The sequence below is a fragment of the Crocodylus porosus genome, unplaced genomic scaffold (assembly GCF_001723895.1).
Source record: "Crocodylus porosus isolate Cpor-Errol unplaced genomic scaffold, CroPor_comp1, whole genome shotgun sequence".
Lineage (NCBI taxonomy): Eukaryota > Metazoa > Chordata > Crocodylia > Crocodylidae > Crocodylus > Crocodylus porosus.
Window position 1 is genome coordinate 19,505,161 of NW_017728949.1, and position 22,752 is coordinate 19,527,912.

Consider the following 22,752-nt stretch of genomic DNA (forward strand, 5'->3'; position numbering starts at 1 on the left):
TTTGATATTATTTGGTATTTCAACAGCAAGTGGTACATCTTTGCAATGAAATTTTGGGCCATTGTTCCTTTTTCTGTATAGCTTACAGTGATGGTTGAAATTTTGTGAGGCTCAATTAAAAATGTTGCTGAAAAAAGGTTTGTAAACAACTGATCTCATCTTTTTGGACCAGTTTTCTCTAGTCCAACATTTCCACATATGTTCTATTAATTGCAAAGCACATTTTTAGGGAGCATGCTAAAAGCCTGCCTGTTCTTTCTATGCTCAAAGAGATAACTGACAGCCTTTAAGCTAATCTGTATGGAATTTGGCAGACTCAGTAACCACTAGATGGCATGCCTCCTCTCAGAACCAAAAGTAACTAACTTGCATATCTGTTGATAAACACCAGATGCCCATCCCTTATATGACTTTTTAATCAGCTCTTAATGCACTTTATAAAAGGAATCAGTGTCACTGTCTCCATTTTACAGGTGGAAAAACTGAGACATGGAAATGAGCTTGGATTTGGCCAGGATCATCTAGCCGGCCAGTGACAGGGCCAGGAGTAGAGCGCATGTTTCATGTTAGTATACACTGTAGGCAAGAAACTGCATAGTTGTCCTGTTTGCAGGCCAGGCATGGGAATACAGCAACCTGTGATCAATGACGGTTACCTCAAAAGGCTTGACCTCTCCGGTGCCTCCAGTTCTATTCCCTCCAAAAGCAGTGACAGTATAGCCCTACAGGCTTCTGAAAGCAAATAAATATTTATGTAGAACTAATTTTGTTGGGTTTTTTGGGAAAAACATACTAAAAACAATACATCAGCCCATAAACATGCCTCCCCATGTCTAAGACATACTAGTTGCCTGGGAAAAACCTGATTCTCTCCTAGCTGACCACTTTGATCCTGGGAGAAATTTGATACAGTAAGTTTCCTCTTGATCTCTAGATTCTCATTGTAGCAAAACAACTTGCATGTTGCTGAAGCCAGGAGGCAAAACCTTAAAAGCCAATATTTTTATTTGTCTTTCAAGTGTGTAGCAGGAGCTATAGTTTTATCTGGGGAGTTATTGTATTACTGTCCATTGGTTCCTACTGAATTAAAGTAAAAGACATATATAGTAACTATTCTACCCCATGTACCTAATGCAGTCTGCCTCCTCAGATCAGTCATGTTCAAGTATTGCATAGAAGCTCTGTGCCTGTGTGACAGAGTGCCTAGAACTCCCTGTTACTTTAAAGAAAGAAAACGCAGCTGATAGAGCTCAGACAGGTGACCCCAGACCAGCTGCCTGGAAGAAGGTAACAAAGAAACACTGCTCCTTTGGCAAGGAGCTGCCTAGGGAGAGAAAAAGGGCGCATCTGCAGACAGTCAGGAGACCTCTGCCTAGGGTGAGCTTGCAGGGGAATAAGCAGGTTGATGCAAGAGGCTATGACTGTCTATTGCAGAACTAGCTGTGAGGCAATAGGGCAGAGACTAATGTTGTCAACAAAGGTCTCCCAGGACAACAGTCATAAGCTGCCACAATCAGTCTTCAGGCCCCACTGAGAAATCCCTGTGGGATGAGTGCCACTTGACTGGAAGGGGCAAGGCTTAAGCAGCATTTAAGTCTAGAGCCTGGGTCAGCTCAGGTAGTCTGACCCAGCTAACTGCAGAGTTAGGAGCTCCTGGTTTGGAAGGCTGCAGGAGGATACTAAGTTCACTTCTGAGCTGCCTTATGGGGACTACCAGTAAGATGCTGATATCTTACTGAGGAATGCAATTCAAGATAAGGGGAAGATTTGTTGCAAGGCAATGGATTACTGTTGCTGTTTATATCCAGAGTGGGTTAAGTTTATGTTTTAGCTACTCTGCTTATTCCTTTGTTACAATTTAATCTGGTGGTCTGGGACTGTTGGGGGTTGGTGGAACTCCCAATAGTGCATGAGGGCCCACAGGCATCCTGAGCCCACCAGGAACACAAAACCAGGCTCATTGCCTAGGACAGATGGGCCCAGGGGCCCAGGGCTTGTTTCCCAGAGCTGGGCAAGGACAGAGCCAAAGCCCAGTGTCCAGGAAAGACTAAATGCCTGGGCCCCCTGGCCCTAGCATCTGAGCCAAAGCAAGCTCAGCACCCAGAGCAGGAAAGAGAGAGATGGCAGGGGGAGGGCTAGGGAATCCATACAGAGCCAAAGTAGACTCAGTGTCTAGAACGGGTGGAAACAGGCCCAAGATCCCAGATGGGGCCAGAGCAGGGTCACTGCCCAGAGCAGGACAAGGACAGGGCCAGAAGACCCAGTGTCTGAGAAGGACTGATGGCAAGGAGCCCATAATCCAAGTAGGAGAGACAGGAGCTGGAACCCAAAAGTTCAGTCTGGCACAGTGAACTGTTCCTAGAGACCCCAGCAAAAGGAAATGGGTCAAGACCCCAACAGGGGAGGGTTTAGACAGTATTGCTTTTGGAGGCATAGACATGACTAGGGGAGGTCAGAGGCTGTGACTAAGCCCTTAAGGCTACAGTTGCCCTGAGGGGATGGATTGAGAGGACCCACTTAGCACAAGGGCAAAACTGAGTAGCAGGGTCCAGGAGGGACCTGCTTGCTGTCACAAGGACCGGGGCTCACTCTAGTACCTATTAGGGAGCCTCCCTTTCAAGCAATCACTCCAAGGTGCGACAGATAAGAAGAAAGGGAAGGATCCCAGAGCTGGAGCAGGGCAGGTGGCATAAGGCCAATACAGGCTGTCACACCTGCCCCTGGGATGTGAATCTTGCTAGTCTGTCACAGCAGCCTCTATGCAGTCATCCTTAGAGCTTGCCTATATAGAGATGTTGCACTTCTTAAAATTCTGTAAAAAATGACAATGCAGAACTAATTCAAATCCCTATGTAGACCTTCTTATCATCTTAAAACTGGTAATATTACTTTAGTTTGTGCTCATAATTCACCCATACAAACCAAATGTCTATAAGATGCATTTAAACTAATGAATGAGTGTCCACACACAACATCTATACACTTCCTATTAGGCCACAGGAAACAAACTCTGCAGCAGGTTAGTACTTTTAAATATAAGCACTATTCTGCTGTGGAGTTTTTAAAATAAACCCTTCACTGAGCTGTTGACCTAGCTGCTTGGGGCATGAGGGTGCTTCAGTGCATGGGCTGCCCACCAGCTAGCCCCCGACATCTTGCAGCCAGCACTGCTCCAACCCAGCTCAACATGCTGCATTCCCAAGCACATGTTCAAAAAGCACACCAAGGAGCAATAAACTCTGGTGCAATATGTTCCAGAGTTTATTGCTTCGCATTAATATGCATGTGTAGTCATACCCTACAAGTAGAATTTTAACATACAGTGTGTCGGGCAACTTTAAATAGAGGCAGCACTAATGGCTCTACATGCCTTGCTGAATGTCTCATTGTGTCAAACACAAAAACAAAAGGACCTTAAATGGGAATGAAAGGTAACCAATGCAAAACAAACAAAAGGAAATATATGTTCACACAGAGTGTAATCAGCTAAGTTACTCAGTGCCACAGGAAGTCACTGAAGCTGAATGCAGCAAGTTTCACATGGGAAGCAAACATTTATGTCTTTAACAAGAATATCCTGACCTATAATTAACACCATCAACCACTTTAAAAGTGATATTAAGCCTCCTGCTTCAAGTCTATCTTTATCAGCACACAAGAAGAAACCCATGCAGTGGATAGACTACTGCACAGCAGGTTTTTTTGCATTTTATTATGAAGCATCTAGTGATGGTCAATGTCAGAGCTGGAAAACAAAACAAGACTCAGGAATGATCCAGTTTGGCAGTTCCTGTCCTTTACTACTAGATGTACACAATAAGGGGAAAAATCAACAAAGAGGAGTTCAGTGAAACTGAGGCCCAAATCCAACTTCTCCCATAAGCAGCTTAGGTTATCTTATGTGTCTAAGTAGAGACATGTAAGTGATACGTAGGGCTAGTTTTTAGATCCTACTGGCCCCTTCACAACTTGATTTGTCTTTATATTCTAAGACATTTCTGTTCCATCTAGGAAGACATGTAACCCCGGTAAGACTTTGAAAGATGAGGAGAAGACAATCCAGGCAGAGGAAGTATTTGAGGAATAGGTCCTTCCTACCCTTTAGCCCAATAACATAGTGCCTAAGGCACTTCCCCAAGGAATGTATTCTAGGTGCCCTTCATCCTGAATACATTTGAACCTACTCCACTTACCTCCCAACAAAGTGCCCTAATTTGCAGACCTTGTGCTAGGCAAAGCCATAAGGACCCTCTATACCTCTTGCTGAAGCCATCCCATTGGGCAGCCAAGAGGAAAAAGACTTAAAGAGAAAAAAAGCCAGCCAGAAGGCATCTAACTAGTTGACTGATCTGTGTACTACCTCAGAAGAGGACATGCCTTGGGTTCAAGCCCTTGCTCATGCCCCTAGTACTGTCTATTGGTTTTATCCAATGACTCTTTCATGCAAAATACAGAAACATTGGGACCTGCTTTATACAAAGATTGTGAAGTCTTTTACTTGAGTAAGAACTCATATATTTGATGTTAGAGATGGCCAGCCAAAGCCACAGGCTAATAGAGTGTGTGGAAACAGAAAGGGAAGAGCAACATTAAGTTATTTCTTATTCTGGTAGCATAAGTTACCAGATAGCACATGTGCTCTTCCAAACTGCTGTACATTCTTTGAAAAAATCTTGCTGATTCCTTTTCTTTGTGGGGGGCTGTTAAAAACAGAAAGAGAGTTTGCTTTCATTGTTCATCTCCCTAACTTTGGGGCACAGTTGATTCCGGGGTTAGGGACAGATATTCCAAAAGCCTGAGCCTGAATTAATTCAATCTTTGCAGGTTAATTTAACCTGACTAGGCTATTAAAATTTGCAAATGCACAGACATCCCAGAAAAGCAGGCACATGCCTGCAGTGGCTCAGGCTAGAAGCCAGGGGGTGCTAGAACGGCCCTCCATTCCCTCTACAGTGCTGAGCTGAGGGGAGTGTGGCCAAGCCCTGGCAGGACACACCGATTATGGAGGGCACCCCCTTCTGACCAGATCAGCAGAGAATTGATAGCATAGTGTTTATCACCCTTAACACAGTGTTTCTCACCCCATTAAGAACAACAAAAGGACATCACCAACTACCTACAGATTCTGCCTTTATCCATCTGCCGCAGCATAGCCAGCATGTGATCTTCTATCTAATTCTGAGACGTGTCTGTGTAAGGTAGAGGGGAGTGTGGGGAGCAGGAGGAAGCCAGGCAGATAACTGCATTCTGTGCTGAGCTCCAGCCAGGGAGCAGAGCGGAGGGGCCAGCCCAGCTGCAGAGCAGAGAGCCTTGCCCAGCCCAGAGAGCATGCTAGGATGCTGCGGGAGTCTGGTTTATCTTAAACCAGCAAGGGGTCTGGGACAGACATTGTATAAATGGGTTTGACCCAAATCAGTTAAGTCTGATATACTACATTCATCCAGGCTTATCTCAAACTAGTTTCAGCCATTTTCAAACTGTTTTATGTGCACTGAACATCTGTTCTGTTACAGGTTTAAACCAGTTGCTGATCACTTAAACCGGTTTATGTGTAATGTCTGTTCCTAGCCCAGGAGACCAGCCATTACTGTTTGGGCTGGGATTACAGAATACCTCAGCATCAACAGTGCAGCATGCTTCTTTAGTCAAGACTCCAAGCACTTGCAGGAGCAACACAGCACCTCACAATACTAACATCCATGAAAGCAGGAAACTCTTTGGCTGGAGACTAATTCAGCTCCACAGATTCTCATTTTAACTGCAAAGGCAAGGACAAAGCTAATTTATTATGGATTTGGTACAGAGGTCAAATTCCAAGTCCCTGCATAGAGCTACAATGCTGTTCTGCTATTTTGTGCTGCTAGCTAGACCAGGTAGGGCTCGTTCTCCTGTTCAAGGATTTGTGTCCCCTTCTGAGGCAGAAGGGATAGAGGTTTCACAGAAGAATAGCATTTGAGATGCAAACAATTCTGGAGGAAGTTCAGAGCAAGGGTTTTACATAGTTTATATATATATATGGTTTTGAGGCCCCTTTCTGTTGGCCAAATAATAGGGAAGTTGAACACAACATGAAGACAGGAGGACATAACTACTGCCCTTCATTTGAACAGTTGAACTTGTAGGAACTGTCATCCAGAACAGAGGCTATGTGTCAAGCTGGTCAGAAAATGGGCTATGAGGACATGGTGTTTTTTCAGGATATTGTTTGATGAGACTGAAGGGAGCAGGGGGACAGAAACACCCACGAGAAGCCAAAAAAAAAAAGAGAGAGAGAGAGAGAGAGAGAACCAGCCCCAAAGCCAAGGAGATGGTAAGAGAAATATTGGAAAAATGACCATGAAAGGAGGCAAAAAAAAAAATAAACATTTTAGGCAAAGAACTGGCCAGTAAAGGACTTTGAATTACAAGGAAAGAAAGTGCTTCCTGCTGCTTGATTCCTACGGTGTTCCATGAAACACAAGTTTGTAAATTCTCTCTAAAGAAACAGGATCACATGAAGAAATCCCTGACTCTATCAGAAATTTCTCTTCCTAACAGAAGCAATTTAAAAGACACCAGATATTGGCTAACAGCTTGGGTCAAAATGGGCCAAAATATAGATGCATGCCGTCTCGTTGCTAGTACAGAGCTGGATCCTTGGCCTCCCTTACAGGAAGCTGAGGCACCACAGGCTTTCTGGGGCGGGCAGGACAGCCAACAGTCAGCTGTGATTTCTCTGTCAGAAGATCACAATGCTTCAACGCAGAATTAATAGAAGCAGTTTATTAAGTGTTTTCTTTTCCCCGTTCTCTTAAAGAAAAATGGGAGGAAAGGGGAAAGGGAACTTCATAGTACAGCCTAAAAAAATAGATCTTTTTACCTTCTATAGCAGAAAAGGTTTTACATAATTTAAATAGGAAGGGAAACTGGCCTGGGGACAGGCCAACTATATTCATGGAAGAAAGCAAATCCCTTGTATTTTTCAATGGGTCTCAGTTACATAGGAAGATAAATCCCACTGCCATCCTAGGGGATCTTTCCTAAGACATTTGGCACTTTTGGAAATTGTAGCCCACCTGAGCTAAACACATAATGTTCTTAAGGGGAAATGTATTGAAAGAAGGACTACAGACTTTGTTTCTGAAGCCTGTATATATGTATCTTGAGCAGGTTTGAAATTCTTTTCTTAGTAACATGAAGTTGCTTGAAACCAGTGCCAGTTCCTAAACTGGAACAAATATCCTTCAGCAACAAAACAGCCTAAAGATACTCTGGCTCCCAAACAAATCTTCCAAGCAAGAAGATTTATGCAAGATCAAGTTGAACAACAGGGCGGTCATGTGGGAGTTGATAAGGGAAAGACTCATCATATTCTTATTTTGTTGGTATAATTGTACAGCTTCCCAAAAAAAGTGTGTCACAAAAACAGTAAGAGGAAGTATGGCTATTATTAGGAAAGCAGAAGGGAAGGATCTTATCGGCTGCTGCATCGAGTCCCCTGGTCTTGTTCCTAGTCACTCTTTTTTTTACTCTTCTATTACAAATTGAAGCTCATAACTGAGTAATTCCTTGTTTCTTTGTAACAAGTTTCTTACTCAAGGAGATGTGTACTCGCATACTTCTCATAAATCAGAAGTTTCTCTTCCTTTTCGCTGGCTGCCATTCAGTGATGGATTTTAAGCCTATGCTTAAGTGCTCTGCTGACATGAAGGCAAAGAATGACCCAGCATGGTTTTCCCAATAGCAGCAGCAAGAGTCCTTTAAAAGCAGTGTTTACTGAAACAAAAAGAATGAAAGTGAATCCCAGACAAGCAGTGCAAAATGTTACCTCATGTGAGGCTGTGGCTGCATAGGGAACCACTTAAGCAAGTCAGTGGAGAAACAGCTTTGGTTCAAACTCATTCCAGAAAAACCTAAAGCTACCTTGTTAGGCGTTAATTTTGGGCAGCTCCTGGAACTCTAGTCTTAACCCCTGGATTTGCCACATATTAAAACCTTTAAGTAGCTTAAAGCAGTGGTTCTCAACCTTTTTTGTACCAGGACCCATTTGTAAACATCAATGGCCAGTCTCAAGTCAGTGGCCTTCACTCCCGACCACTGTCCCCCTTCCCCAGGCCCCAGCCCCCCCAGTTTGTGGGGTAGGGAGTGAGTATGTGGGGCAAGATGGGTCCCAAGCAGCCCCTTGCAGGCTGGAACTCTACCAGCCTGCGAGGGAAAAGCCACAGTTTCCCATGCTCTTCTGCTGTAAAGGAGAATCCATTTTCAAGTTTGTTTGCAACCCTTTCATATATTCTTGCATCCCCCTTTTGGGTTGCAACCCATGGGTTGAGAAACCCTGCTGTTAAACACTCATTATGTGGCTCAAAGTTATGCCACTCCAGGGCAGGATTATCTCTTGATCCACACTACCACCAGCTCCTGTTCCATTAAGGTCTGGCCACTCCCCACAGATATGCCACTCAAGTTGAAGGTGTGACTGCAAGCTAGCACTAAGCTGATCAACATTTGTGCAGCTTGCAGTGTAACAGATAACAAAGCCTTAAGCAGGTAGGAGACTGCACCAGCAAAGCTATATAGCTGGAGCAAATCTGCACTGGGCACAGGGTCAGGATGGATGGAATCAAATCTTGTCATTACAAGACATCTTAAGACAAGAATTTTTTCTTTCATTCTTGGCTCCTCTCAGCCCCACTGACCAACAGAGCCATTGTCCATCACATTTAAGAATTTGTGGCAGTCAAATAAGATCATGGATTTTTTAAAAAGCGCAAAAAAAAAGTGCCTATCTTTAAAAAATAGGAAAAAGAGGATCTGGGAATGACAAATGGTCAGTTTGTCCTGGACACCTATAAATATCACGGATCATATAAATCAAGGAATCCATTTCTTAGCATTTCAGATATAACAAAGTAATCAGGAACAGTCAACATAGATTTGTTAAAAGTCATGCTTGATTAAACTGATTTCCTTCCATAAGATGGTGATAGACTCCATAGGGGAGAGCAGTGGATATGGTATTTCTTGACTTCAGCAAGACTTTCAGCATTGTTTCCTGTGATGTACTCATTTGTAAGCTAAGAAAATGCAGTCTAGACAGGCAAAATCCACCCTGTGAACCCATCCAGCTCATGGTAAACTCCATTTCCCAGCAGCTCCTGCCTGCGTTGCTGTGGCTGGTTTCCGTAGAGAAGGGCTGGGGGCATGTAGATAGCGGATCGCAACTCTGCCCCGGCTCTGACCCCAGTGTTATGTCCTGTCATGGCAGGGGGTCGGACTAGATGATCTACTCAGGTCCCTTCCGACCCTAGAAACTATGAAACTATGAAATAGCGTTCTCAGTTCAGAATAGTTATGTTTGTTATGGGACATTGCAAGATGTAGCTATTATTAGCATAAGTTGCTAGAAGGAGGAGTCTCTTAGGGTTAAATCTGTTAGAGGGGTTGGGTTTTTGTAGGGGGACTATGGTATGTTTTGGTCTATGTTGATTCTTGTATCCCCCTTATCGCTATAGTATTTAAGCACTAAGGGCGTGTGTAAACAAAATAGGGACCCTGAATTGAAGCAGTGGGTTTTTAAAAACACTGCTTCAATTTAGGGCCCTTTAAGCCCCTGTGTCATGCACACACCTGAACTTACCTGCCTCTCTTGCAGTGGGAAGGGGAGGGTGAGCTGCCAGTGGGTGGAGCAGTCTCTGCCTCTCCAGCAGTGGGGTGGGGCTGGTGCTTCTCTCTGTGCAGTGTGTCACTACATCACCATAGGGTGACATGTAGACATGTTTATATATACATACATATACACACATGTGAGCACATGTGTGTATTTTTGTGTGTGTGTGTGTGTGTACTGGAAATAAAAGATAATGACCCAGTAAAACTGGCAAATTTTCAGCACTAGCATGCTAAAGCAGATTGTATGTGTGCTGGCTGACATGGTTCTGGGGAAATTAAAGGCCTGTAATTGATTGTCTTGGCAATCTGATACCAAACTTACAAATTCCTAAGACAATGAGCAGCAGAAGGACTTTGTCTATACCAGAAATGATGTATGATATTAAGTAATCAAGGATGATTTGGCTGCAGGGAAATGGAAGACGAGGAGTATCACTACCTGCCTTTGAGATTCCCCCATCGGTCAAACAGTGGCTGATGTTTCAATGCACCCACATCAAAGTGCCATTTTCCACGTTTATCTCTTGATTCAGAGAATTATTGCTTTCTCTTCTGAAGAGTGTTCTTCGGTTTCAAGATGATTGCAGGCAGGCTGCAGTGGAGGGTTAGGGTGTGATCTCACGGTGACTTAGCGATATTTTACTGCAAGCTAGTGCTTGTGGTAATCTTCTTCCGGAAAGCACAGAAGCCTTCTCTCTTTCACGCAGGCCTCTCAGGCCATTCTTGCTCCACTTTTTTGGGGGGAAGAGGGATCCAGGCTTGTCTCCTGGTTCTTCACCTGGCAGAATCCCAAGAAGATTCTTTCATATCTCAGCCCAATCCGTGGACAGTTCCTTCCTTCCTGCCCCACCACAACCTCCTTTCTGTCCCTGTTTACACAACTAGCTTTACCACTCCCTGTTCTGGGAAGGGAGGGGCTCTAGTGAATTTGAACTGAGAACTCCACCCCTTTTGCAGTGTTAGGCCAGCCCTTTAAATGCCTTTAAAACAGAAGTATTTAAATAGAGCTCAGAGCACCCAGGCCTGGTCCCCCCACCTTCCCAATACAGCTCTCTGCCCCTCCCTTGAGCACCCAGTGCTGTTTCCTACCTCATGCATACTGCACCCTCCATAAGGAAAGCCAGCAGAAACATCCACTTTGCAGCATGGCCTGCAGGTTACCACATCTGAGCATTGTTTATCAGGGAGGGGGAATGTAACCAAGGATCCTTCACCAAGTGTGATGGCTAGCATGATCTGTAGCACTAGCTAAGCTGCTGAGGCCTCCTGGCAATACACTCAACACAAGGGCCTTACTGCAAACATTTAAGCTGGAGCTGCAGAGCAGCAGTTATAGTAGGTACATTTCAGGGACATCCTAGCCAGGAAGTGAGGTGTGGTCCAGGCTGTTCTGTATGATTCAAGGTCTTAGAAACCTGTGGAGCTGTAATACAAGTTCAGGAAGCTCCCAAACTGCTCCAACCTACTCCAGGTCCTGGAGGTCCTGGTTGCCCCAGGACTGCGAAGCTGTGAGCTATCTCTGCATGGGTGCTGCAGTATATTCAAATTTGTCCTGAGAAGTTCCTATTCCCAGCTTTCTCTTATGCTAGCAGGATGGGAATGGTAACTCAAGTGCCTTGTGTATCTTTAGCTTTCACAACAGGAGGCTTTTCAAAGCCCAGGACCTAAATTAATCAGGGCTACAGATGTGAATCCCAATGCTTGCACCATCCCCTGGAAGTCATCAAGAGCCAGTACAGAGTCAAGAGTAGATATGCAATATTAATTATCACACTTGACTGGAGCTCACCTTGATTATGGAGCCAGTGACAGATCTACCACCCCCTTTATTGCTTCATTTGACATATGTCTGTAACAAGAGACACTGAAGAAAGAGCACTTCCCTACAATTTTGCCTTCTGAAAGGGACTACATATTCTTTATGAGCCAAGGGGAATGAGTTCTTCCATGAAGATGTGACAGCTCAAATAGGCACAAGAGGCTCTGCCCTTCCATGCCAGCCCTGCAGATACCCTGGTAAAAAAATCCCAAAGAATAAAAATATGTCCCAAACTCTTCAAGAGACCGAGGCTCCATTGTTCTCTCCACTGAGGCTACCAGGGGGGCTACCGTATGGTAAGAGTGTAGTCTTTGCTATCAGAGATCTGTTTGTATTGATTTGGGGGGGGGGGGGTTCTTCCTTTTTAAGGAAACGTACACACTCGCACCTCATTCTCTTGACTTCCTCCTTGTCTCACACAGGGTGACTATATAACAGAAATAGGAAGAAGAAAGCAGTAGTATGCTGCAAAGATCCTACACTGGAGGAACTTCATAGCCAGCTGAGGCACAGCTTCACCACTGCCTGAAAACAGCTGTGGGAAAGCCAGCCAGAGGAGTAGATGCATGGTGATCCTGTTCCTTTGGAGGGGTGAGCAACATCTGCTCTATCTGTGGATTTGCTGCTTATTAACTTAATGTCCTCATAGGTGCCTATTATTGTATTACTTGAGTTTTGCTCTGCTCCTTTCAGAAATGACCAGCTGTGGCCTGAATTGTGGTCCAGGAACTTGAGAACATTCGGTCAGCAAGTTCCTCTTCCATTCTATCTTTAATTGCCTAGTGGGTTAGAGTAGCCTTTTATAGAAGATGGGCACTCAATTTTTTTTAATTGAGTTGCTTCTGAAGGTGGAAACAAGCATGGGACCGCTGATGTGTAATGTACAGAAACTTAGGACCCAGCACGTCATTGCACTGCTGTAAGACAAATGAGTATAACATGCATTTTAAATACTACCACATTGATCTGATCTCTTTGCACTTTCTGCAGCAGTTTAAATGGATGCACAAGGAACATGGCAGTGGAAAATTTTACCCTTCCACATGTATTCTGTTTCATCTAATATATGTAAGGATGGGGAAATTCAGCTGCTATTGACCATATCAAAAGACTGGGTTGGATTTTATGAGAAGGTGGACCAGATGCAGAAGAAGATAATTTGCAGTGCTCTGTGTTCCTTGCTGTGTAGGACCGATCTGTAATAGTTGAGGGTCTGATCTTATTTCAGTACAGACATTACTATGGCTATACCTAGAAGCTAAACAATGAAATCAGCTTCCTGCCTGGACTATACGCTTTTAGTTTCCATGAGCACACTTCTAAATTGTTTTTTTTTTTCTTGGTACAGGGTAATCTGGCTTAATATTGTCTAATGTTTCCAGGAATAATAACTGAGCATCTTCCCCCCGTACTTGCCCTCACATTGCTTAGAAACACATAATGCTGATATTAATAGCCAACACGGCCAATAATGAACCACAGTGCAGCTGAGGATTAACATTTAAGTTGTCAGAAAGCTATACAGGGCTTAGCATTAAAGTAGGATTTGCTTTATTTTGCAGTCAGAATGGTTTGATCATATGAATAATATTAAATTAATAGTTGAATCCAATTAAAAAAACAAACAAACCCTCAGACCTTTTGAGGCAGATACAGAGCAAAATGTGTGAACATTCATGCAGAAATGCATTCATTCACAAGTCAGAAGGCAGAAACATAAGATTGAAAAAAGCCTGAAGGTTATGGGTTTTGCCATGGATGTCACATCCTGCCTTAGTCATAAAATCACTTGTTTTTGCTCTTTGTATGTCACATTTGTTCCAGCTCCATTTTTACATATGATTTACTATCATTATATATAATGCATTTTTGTAAAAGGGATTCTGTGACTGTTGTCTTCAGTGGCCCAGGACTGACCTCAGACCCAGGAGGAGCCCTCTGTTGTTGTGTTTTGGTTTTTTTTTCTTTCTGTATGATGCATTCTGGGGGAGGAGCAATGAGGTTTAATCTGTCTGTAAAGCAGCCTGAGATCTGAAACCGAATTTAGGAGACCGTATATGTACCTAACAGACAAAGCCACTGTGCTCTTTCGTTAAAGGATTAATATGAATTTTCAGTATTGCACAATTATGCAGAAGGAGAAATGACACCAGTTTTCCTTGCTATGTTACACATCAGACAACTTTTATTTTTATATTCCTACCAGAAATTGAATCTGTAATCCCTCCATGAATAAGAAAACAAGAGCACGTATTGCTTGCGCTTTGTAAGTCCCACTCAGGAAAGAGAAATAATACACAGCAATAACCTACTTGGTGATATATGGAACCTCAGCAATGACCAAGGATTTGTCCTTTGAATACCTGATGTGCTAGAGCTGTAACAGAGAAGTGTTATTCAACCTAGGTGGTGTGGCATCCTGGGGTACCTTGAGTTCTTTTACAGATGCCATGAGGTCCCACACAGTGTTAGCACTGTTAGGTGTGCAAAAACATGATCCACAAGATAAATCCAGAGTTTTTAAAATAGGATTTTTTAGTGTTAAAAGCATTCTGACCCATTGCTCTTCCTGAGTTCTCTGCAGCAGAAGAATTGCTCTATTATTTTTCGGTAGTCAAAAAGTTAAAACCAAGCTGGCATTTAGTGAGGGGTACCTGGAGTTTAAAAAGGTTAAGAGACATTGTAATACAGGAAATCTATATATTATATGCAAGTGAAAGGAAAGCTGTAAAGGAAATCTTCCGGAATATGGGGAGAAAGATTATATCTTGTCTTTTTACAGAAGAAGAAACATATTTAGTCATGCAGCTAAAGATGAGATCTGAGTTTTGAAAAAATGGACAAAAAATGGTCTTCATCATAGGCGGTGTGCTGCTATGATCAGGTGGCCCCAGCAAGGTTACTGTCTAGTCTCCTCTTAAAGATTTCCAGGGTAGGTGATTGCACCCCCTCTGGAGGGAGCTTATTCCAGTCTGGATACCCTGACTGTGAAGAAGTTTTTCCTAATGTTGAGTCCGAATTGATCTTCCAGGAGTTTGCGGCCATTACTCCTGGTTTTCCCCTCTGGTGCTCTGTTGAACAGTTGCTCACCGAGCCCTTGATGTACTTCTCTAGTGAAGTGTAAGTTGTTACCAGGTCTCCTCTCAGCCTTCTTTTCCTCAGACTAAAGAGTCTCAGATCCCTCAGCCTTTCTGCGTATGGCTTGCCTTTTAAGACTGTGATCAATTGGGTGGCTCCTCTTTGGACTCGCTGTCAGCCTGCTTTCATATCCAGGTTGCAAGTTACCTGGTCATAGAAAGAGATGAGGTTGGTAAGGAAAGACCTGCCTGTGATGAAGCCATGCTGGCTGTCATTCAGAACCTTTTGCAAGCTTATCGCAGATAGACTCCTTGATGAACTTTTCTAGGATTTTCCCTAGGATGGAAGTTAGGCTGATTGGCCTATAGTTACCTGGGTCCTCCCTCCTGCCCTTCTTGTGCCCATCAGAACTGCATGTATGACAAAGGCCCCCCTCTGCTTGCTCCACTGGTTAAATAGCTCAGATGCACTCACATTTTGCTCAGTGAGTGTACTTACATTCAAGTATAGAAAATGGATTTTTGTGGTTGTGGTGAATGTATTCTGGAACAAAGTTTTTTAGGATTTAGTGCATTTGAAGCTTCAAATACTCGTGGTTTTGCAAGTTTATATACAGAAATTAAATTTCCGGCTGGCCTATGGTGATGAAACAGGCTCTGAGAATGTGCACAGTGGTGTTGTCACAGCCCTGGAAAAGCGCCCTTTCTGGCCTACTTAACAGGCTACTGAGTTTGGGTCCCAAAACATCAAATCTCTGTGCTCTTAAGTCTCTTTTGGCTTAAGAAGGCTGTAGCATTGACTTCTTTTCTTGGCCACCACAGTGTCTTTTCTGGGTACAGAGTTTGTTTGCTACATCTTTCCAGAAGTGGGACTTTGCAGCTCACTTATCTAGGACAGTGGTAAACCCAAACTCACAATAGTTTAGCCCACTTTATCCCAGAGGTCCAGTCTTGTGAACGCTGCATGTTACAATTTACCTCTTCAGTGACACCTGATAGTGGAAGCAAAAAACAGGCGCACACATTTTGTAAGTGTTTGAAAAAATATTCACAATTTTACTTTAGTTAGCGTAAACACCCACACAACAAATGTCTACACACATGCCATTCTTGAACACCCTGTTGGTTCAGGTAGGATTCCACTAAGAAGTCCTGGATCTTTCCTCAGTCCTTGCCCTTCTACATATTGCTTCTCATCTGGAATATAGTCTGACTCCAAATCCAAGCCTCTGTCCTATGCAGCCAGTTTCTTTCTTTCTGCTCCCTGGTCAAGTCTATGCTATTCTCCTCCCCCTAAGTTAGTGAAACACCCTTTCACTTAAAAAAAATAGCTAGTCCTTTTTGTCAGGTGGTCCAATTATTAGCTTTGTTAAGTGATCATGATTTCCTACCAAATGATCTTTTGCTTTGTTTCCTCCTCCCTGAAGTTCAAACTTCAAAATCTACTTAGCCCTTGGCAGCAGCTATCTCCACGTGAAAGAGGGCTTCCATGTTATTATAGGATCTTCAAGGCTTAATGATTCTCCATTACTAGGCCCTCAGAATTTCAGTCCAACATAGAGGTAAAAGGATGTCAGAGAAGGCAGATAAGGCCCTATCTAAAATGAAGTGCGTAGTCTGTCACAGAGTTCCCATTATTACTCACGATCCATATGACAGACACAATTCCCCCAAACTACCACAGGTGTCAAGGGCCTTTAACCCACCTCTGGAGAGTTAATGGCTGGAGTCTAGTGGTGCACTGATTCAATGCATTCCCAATGCAGCTTCACTATCTCCCATAGAAGAGCAAACCTGCCTTTGTTCGACAGAATCCCCTAAAGAAGTGCAATGTGAAAACCCAGCCTGCTTGCCCCTGGTTGGGAATTCCCACATAGGTGCAGCAGTGGTTGTGGATGCAGCTCACTTTGCACATAGCTCTCAATACCTAAGAGCTGAACCCTTCCTGTTCGTTCTGGAGCTCAGATACTCTGTGGTATGAAGGTGTTTGTAACAGGTGGTGGATGCTTTTGCAAGTTCCCAGGCCTAGTTATGCATTACACATCCTCTAGATTTTTCATGGGGGAGCTAAAAATGTGCCTACACTGACAAATCCCCCCTGCAAGAAGGGCAGTTCTTTGGTGCTGCTCATTTCTTTGTGTTAGCTTGCGAACTCAGAGCTCTCCTGATGGGCAGCTCAGAGGTTACTAACTCTGCTGACTGATGGAGGCAGCACAGATGTATACGTTATGAGCAGCTTTAAGGATCTGTGACTGAGGAGCCCAGACTGAGAGAACTCTGCTGTGAAGAAGAGATATAGGAGCTTGGCTGAGAGAGAAGGAAACTGCTGCTCTTTGGAAAGTTATTAACCACAAAGCTATTTTCAACAGCATTGTGAGTCATGAGGCAGAGGCTCCTTTGGCTGTACTCTGTTTTACTTCTTAGTAGGAGATCAAGAACTCTCCCTCCCTTTATAGAATCATAGAAAATTAGGGTTGGAAATGACCTCAGGAGGTCATCTAGTCCAACCCCCTGCTCAAGGAAGGACCATCCCCAACTAGGTCATCCCAGCCAAAGTTTTGTCTACCCGGGTTTAAAAACCTCCAAAGATGGAGCTTTCACCTCCTCTCTGGGTAATCTGTTCCAGTGTTTTACTACTCTCTCAGAAAGAAAATTCTTACTAAAATCTAACCTAAACTTCCCTTGGTGCAACTTGAGACCATTGCTCCTTGTTCTGTCATCTCCCACCACTGACAGCAGTCTAGCTCCATCCTCTTTCAAACCCCCTTTCAAATAGCTGAAAGCTGCTATCAAATCTCCTGCCAGTCTCCTCTTCTCTAGACTCAATAAGCTCAGATCCTTCAGTCTTTCCTCACCATTTTTGTTGTCCTCCGCTTGACTCTATCCAATTTGTCCACATCCTTTCTGTGGCAGGAGGCCCAAAACGGAACATAAGTACTCTAGATGTGGCCTCACCAGTGCTGAATAGAGGGAAATAATCACTTCCCTGGATCTCCTGACAACACAGCTACCAATGCAGCCCAGTATGACATTAGCCTTCTTGGTAACAAGGGCACACTGTTGACTCATCTTCAACTTGTTGTCCATTGTAACCCTCAGGTCCTTTTCTGCAGAGCTGCTGCCTAGCCAGTCAGCCCCCAGCCTGTACTGGTGCCTGGGATTGTCTCGTCTTAAGTACAGGTCTTTGCATTTGTCCTTGTTGAACCTCATGAGATTTATTTTGGTCTAATCCTCCAATTTGTCTAGGTCACTGTGAATCCTATCCCTACCCTCCAGTGTATCTACTACTCCCATCAGCTTGGCGTCATCTGCAAACTTGCTGAGGGTGCAGTCTATGCCATCTTCCAGGCGGTTGATGAAGACAAAACCAGCCCCAGGAGTGACCCTTGGGGCACTCCACTTGATACCAGCTGCCAACTAGACATCGAGCTATTGATTATTACCGTCTGAGTCCAGTGCTCCAGCCCATTTTCTATCCATCTTACAGTCCATTCGTCCAGAGCATACTTTCTTAGCTTGCCTGTCAGAATGTTGTGGGAAACTGTATCAAAAGTTTGCTAAAATCAAGGTATATCACATCCACTGGTCTCTCCACATCCACAGAGCCAATCACCTCATCACAGAAGGCAATCAGGTTGGTCATATATGACTTGCCCTTGGTGAATCCATGCTGACTGTTCCTGATCACCCTCTTCTCCTCCAAGTGCTTCAAGATGGATTCCTTGCCATGGTCCAATACAAAAGCACAGGCAGTGGATCTATTCTATTTTTTCCCAAGTTGTAAAGAATTCACCTGCTCCCAGAGCTTAATTCCAGTTATGAGGAGCTTATGTCTTACTTTGCAAAAAGAATGGCCCTCATCTGGACCACTGAAATCAGAATCACATATCATCATTCCTCTGACAAAGTCCAGGCCACTCTTATACAGGAACATTAATGGTTCATAGGAAAGCCCCCATGAAGACAAGAGAACAGCTTGGTGAAAGGGAAGTGGGTGCCTTGATTTACTGCCAACAGATAAGGCAAGTGCCTCCTTAAAAGTGGCCAAGCTATTGCCAACCTTTGCTCAAGAAACATGGCTTTGTGTTGCCCCCCTGCCTCCAACCGCCTTATCCTGGGAAAGGGATTGAGAAGGTGGGGACAAGCCGCCATCAGGGGCTAGCTTTCTCCACCATTCTATGTCCCTACCAACTAGGATCCATGCTCTGGGACAAAGATAGCACTGGTGGTTGGTCTCTTCTTGCTTGTGGGCAGGGGCCACATCTTTGTTAACTTAGTGGGGTACATCAGCTGACCTCCTTCCACAGTAGGTAAGGATGTTCTGCTACCTATCAGCATGGAGTAGAGGGAACCACCCCTCTCACCTCTGAGAGAAGCCAAGTTAAGGTGATGGGCAGCTGCTAGCCTCCCTAAAGACTGTCACCTGCCCTGTCTGGAGTGGCCATTGCTGTCACTTCTTTTATTCAATATTTCTGTGATCCTAGGAAGCTGCGGGTTATGATATCACCAATTGAATGGTGACATTCCAATCCCCATCTCCTTTGCATTAAGAGTGGACAATAGTCCCCAGATGTTCCAGTGTGCTTATGGTGTACATGGATGGAGTGGAGCTGGTTCTGCTTCCATCTGAGCAAAACAGGGCTGGAGATTGTTGGTTGGGTGAAACATTTCAAGGAACTGGCTCCATTCAGTGGTCAGGAATATGTGTCATGGTAAAATGGTGCATCACTGGGGCCTTACTGGGCCTAGCTCGTCTCCTGCATTTGCAAACAGCAGCAGCAGCTGTCAACACCTTCCCTGGTTATTTTTCCTGGACTACATCCTGTTCTTTTGAGGGAGTGCCCAGCCCTGGCTGATGCATATAATAAGCTGGCTAACCTCAATACCCTCTGGCTAACCACAAAGGTCAGGGTAGAGTTGGCCTAGCTTGCATCAGGTCTGTCTCTCAAGCAGGGCAACACCACAGGGAATGCTTCACACCATGCCTTCCATGTGCTGGTACCCAGATACTGCAGAGCCTTACAGGGTAGGAGTTGCTGTGGGTCATGTGCAGTCAAGCATGCTGGAGATTCTGCAATGACAGTCATATTAACAATAAATCCTGTGCCCTGTTCCTCATTTATGCAGCCCTCTGAAGTAGGCTCTTGCTCGTTTGGTGACACTGGGGCAACAGCTAAATTCTGCTGCTGGACCCCAAGGTATACCTTGCAAGCCCAGGCAGCAGAACATTTTTAGTGCAAGGTCTGTGGCTGTGAAATGGAGCTGGCCCAAGAACAGACTGAGCCTAAACTAAAGACTTGCTGTCTGCTGAGTAGACAGTGGGATGGATCTCTTCACACAGATATGAACTACCATATAGGCGGGGTCCTCATGCCACTAGCACTATGGCCTTTATGAGAGCTCTGCTGCTGCTGGGGGCACTTCCTTGGGATTAGGTAAGGTAGTTGCAAAGACCATGAGGTCCTACACCAATGCCACTTTAGAAAGGATAATGCCAAAGTCATCACTACTGCACCAATTCCTGACAGAACACAGTGGGGAAAATAATTGCCTCTCCTAAAGCAAGGAGCAGGCAAGAGAACATTAGTAAAGATGTCCTAGGGGTAGAAAAAGGGAAGCAGAGATAGTGGTGGAAGAGGAGGAGAGAAGAATCTGGAGAAGAGTGGCTATCCTAAATTGCCCCTTCCTTCATGGCAGTGGGTGGATGCCAACACCCTCTACATAGGGAACACTCAGCAGACGGCTGTTCGTTATGCCAGGCCTAGTTGTTAAAGTAAGTAAAATGAAGATTTTGTTTTTTATTAGAAATGGCTGCCAGAAGAACAGCTAATCTTCCAGAAAAGTGGAGGGAGGAATTCAGAGAAACTTCAAGAAGATTAAAGAAAAGATGTTTACACTGGTGTGTTGAGGGCCTGGAACCTAGCCTATACTCACTCTGGCTCCCACTTGCACCCTCAGAGCTGTGCAGCCATCAAAGAGATTAAATAAATTAGACTTGGCACCTTTTTTTCCTTCTTTTCTACTAAGATCAAACCCCACCTTTGTATGTTTTGTGGGGTATTTTTGTATGGGGAAATGGGGAAGGGAGTTAACCTTGGAGATGCCTGGAATGTGAATGTAAAGACTTTTGTAACACCTCCGAGATACTGTGAGCTGCTAACACCTCAGCAGAAGGAGTGTGGGTGTTGAATCGTTAATAAAGACTTCCTTTAACCAAACTGTTGATTAATCATTGAAGTTTTCTGAAGTGCTGAAAGAACAAAAAAAGAGAGAGAGTTTTAAATAGCTTGCACTAGAATTCCTTCCCCCTTTACCCTTGGGGAGCTAGCACACAAGTGGCATTTAGGAATTTCTCATAGCACACTCTCTCAAGAAACCTTAGGGTCCTCGAACATGGAATGGACGTGACCCTTCAACACAAAGAATGAAGAGAGAACAAGACTGCCATCAGCCTTCTGCCCCATTCTGCGTTGAAGGAGAAAACCAGCTCCATTTTGTTTCCTTTGTGTGTCTCTGTGGTTCTGGCACCATGCAAAGTTGTGTATTTCACACCAAAGCAGTGAAACTTTCCGTCACTACTGTCTCATTGCCTACTAGCAGCAATCCATCCTCTACATAATCTGCACTCCAAAACCCTAAACTAAGGGCCCTGTTCTTACAGCAGTTAATCATGCTGAAGTGAGAATTCATAATGAAAAGCACAAGGCATTTCCCTGTCCCTCTGGTTGCACCAGGTCACTACTAAGAGAAATTTCCTTCCATTTTAGAGAAAAAAGTAAATTACCATTAAGATTTCACAGGCTTCTAAATCCTGCATATAACACACTCTATAAAGTACATTTCAGAAAGAGTAGTGCAGGACAACCACTTCCATTTTGCTGTATGGGCAGGATTGCCTCTCAGGGAATGACATGAATGAGGTTCTAGAAATACCAGCTACCTTTTCCATATTTATAGCTCCCACTCTGTGAAAGTCAAAGGCCAAAGGGAGAAGACTCCTCTAAAATATCCACGTTAGTGATGCTCCATCCTAAATTCACAAAGGTGCTGATCCTCAGACACTGAAAAATGGAAGACATCTTTTCTCTTTTCGGACAGACATGCTATTCAATGTCTGCTGGTTTTAAATTCAAAGTACCTAAAAGGAGAGGTGAATTTCATAAAAAGAAGAAGCAAGTTGCATGGTTAAGGGGCTGGAACCACACAGGCTTGGCAGTTTAACTTTGCCTATATATGGAAGGGTCATGGCCTCTGCAAACTTCTATCTAGATAAGGGCTGAAGTGGTCTTCCTAATGCATACAACCACTTTACCCTCCTTCCCAGAGACGCACCAACATGGAACACAGTAGGAAGAAAGAGGTGAGGTCTTTAACCCATTGTGAAATCATACTGGATTTTTTTTCTTTTTGCAACTATTACGCATTTCTGCAGAATCACTGAACCCTCAGTTTTGCAATCCTGGCTTCATGACTATATACTTACCTTTTCAGGACACCATCAATTTCAATGCTCCTCTCTCTCCCTTCCTTTTGTTTTAATCAAAAAAATAGTGTGGTTCAGCCTGGTACCCCTGAACCAGGTTCCCTCTCATGTCAGAAGTCACATGCCTCTCTTTTGCAACCACACACAGTCATGTAACAGCTGTATTTATTGGAAAACCAAATATTAAGGGAGCCTGTAAAGTCTGCTTCATACCATTTTTGAAATGCCACTTTTAGCAGCCAGAAACAAAGACAAGAATCAGCTCCATGTAGGCAGATAGCTCTTGGCAGGCCAACAGCAAGTGGCCTGTAAGAACTTGAGATCTAATTGAGAGCATTAAAGCATCCAGGACTTCCATCTGAGCATCATACACAGTAATGGAGATAGGGGACTAGATAGTGGACTCTAGCCTTCATGTCTATCAGTAGCTTTTCCTTAACAAGGATTTTTTTTCCTTTTGTTGTGATTTCTCCTCTTTTGTTGTAGAAGTACAAGTCCTACAGCCATATGCAGGCTCAGTGTCATCTCCAGCTACTTCACTGTGGTTGAACATGCTTGATGGATAACATCTTAGCTCACTCTCTTAAGATACAAGGCTCAGTCAGAAAGTAATGCCTCTTTTTTCTTTTCCTTCAGGCAAGTATTATTGAAAAAACTAGTGACTTGCCCATTAAGAATGATGGGGGGATGGAGGGTGGGGGGAAGCTTGCTAACCCTAACCCTAA

General features: G+C 44.0%; 1 protein-coding gene across 1 annotated transcript in view; it reads left to right on the forward strand.

Moving 5' to 3' along the window:
• The window catches only part of ITGB2 (integrin subunit beta 2), a 68,333-nt gene that overhangs the window by 5,266 nt on the left and 40,315 nt on the right, over positions 1-22,752 (forward strand). Inside the window, exon 2 of the mRNA XM_019554010.1 lies at positions 11,941-12,058. The gene's annotated coding sequence lies outside the window, so the exon portion shown is untranslated. The remainder of the gene's footprint in view (positions 1-11,940; positions 12,059-22,752) is intronic.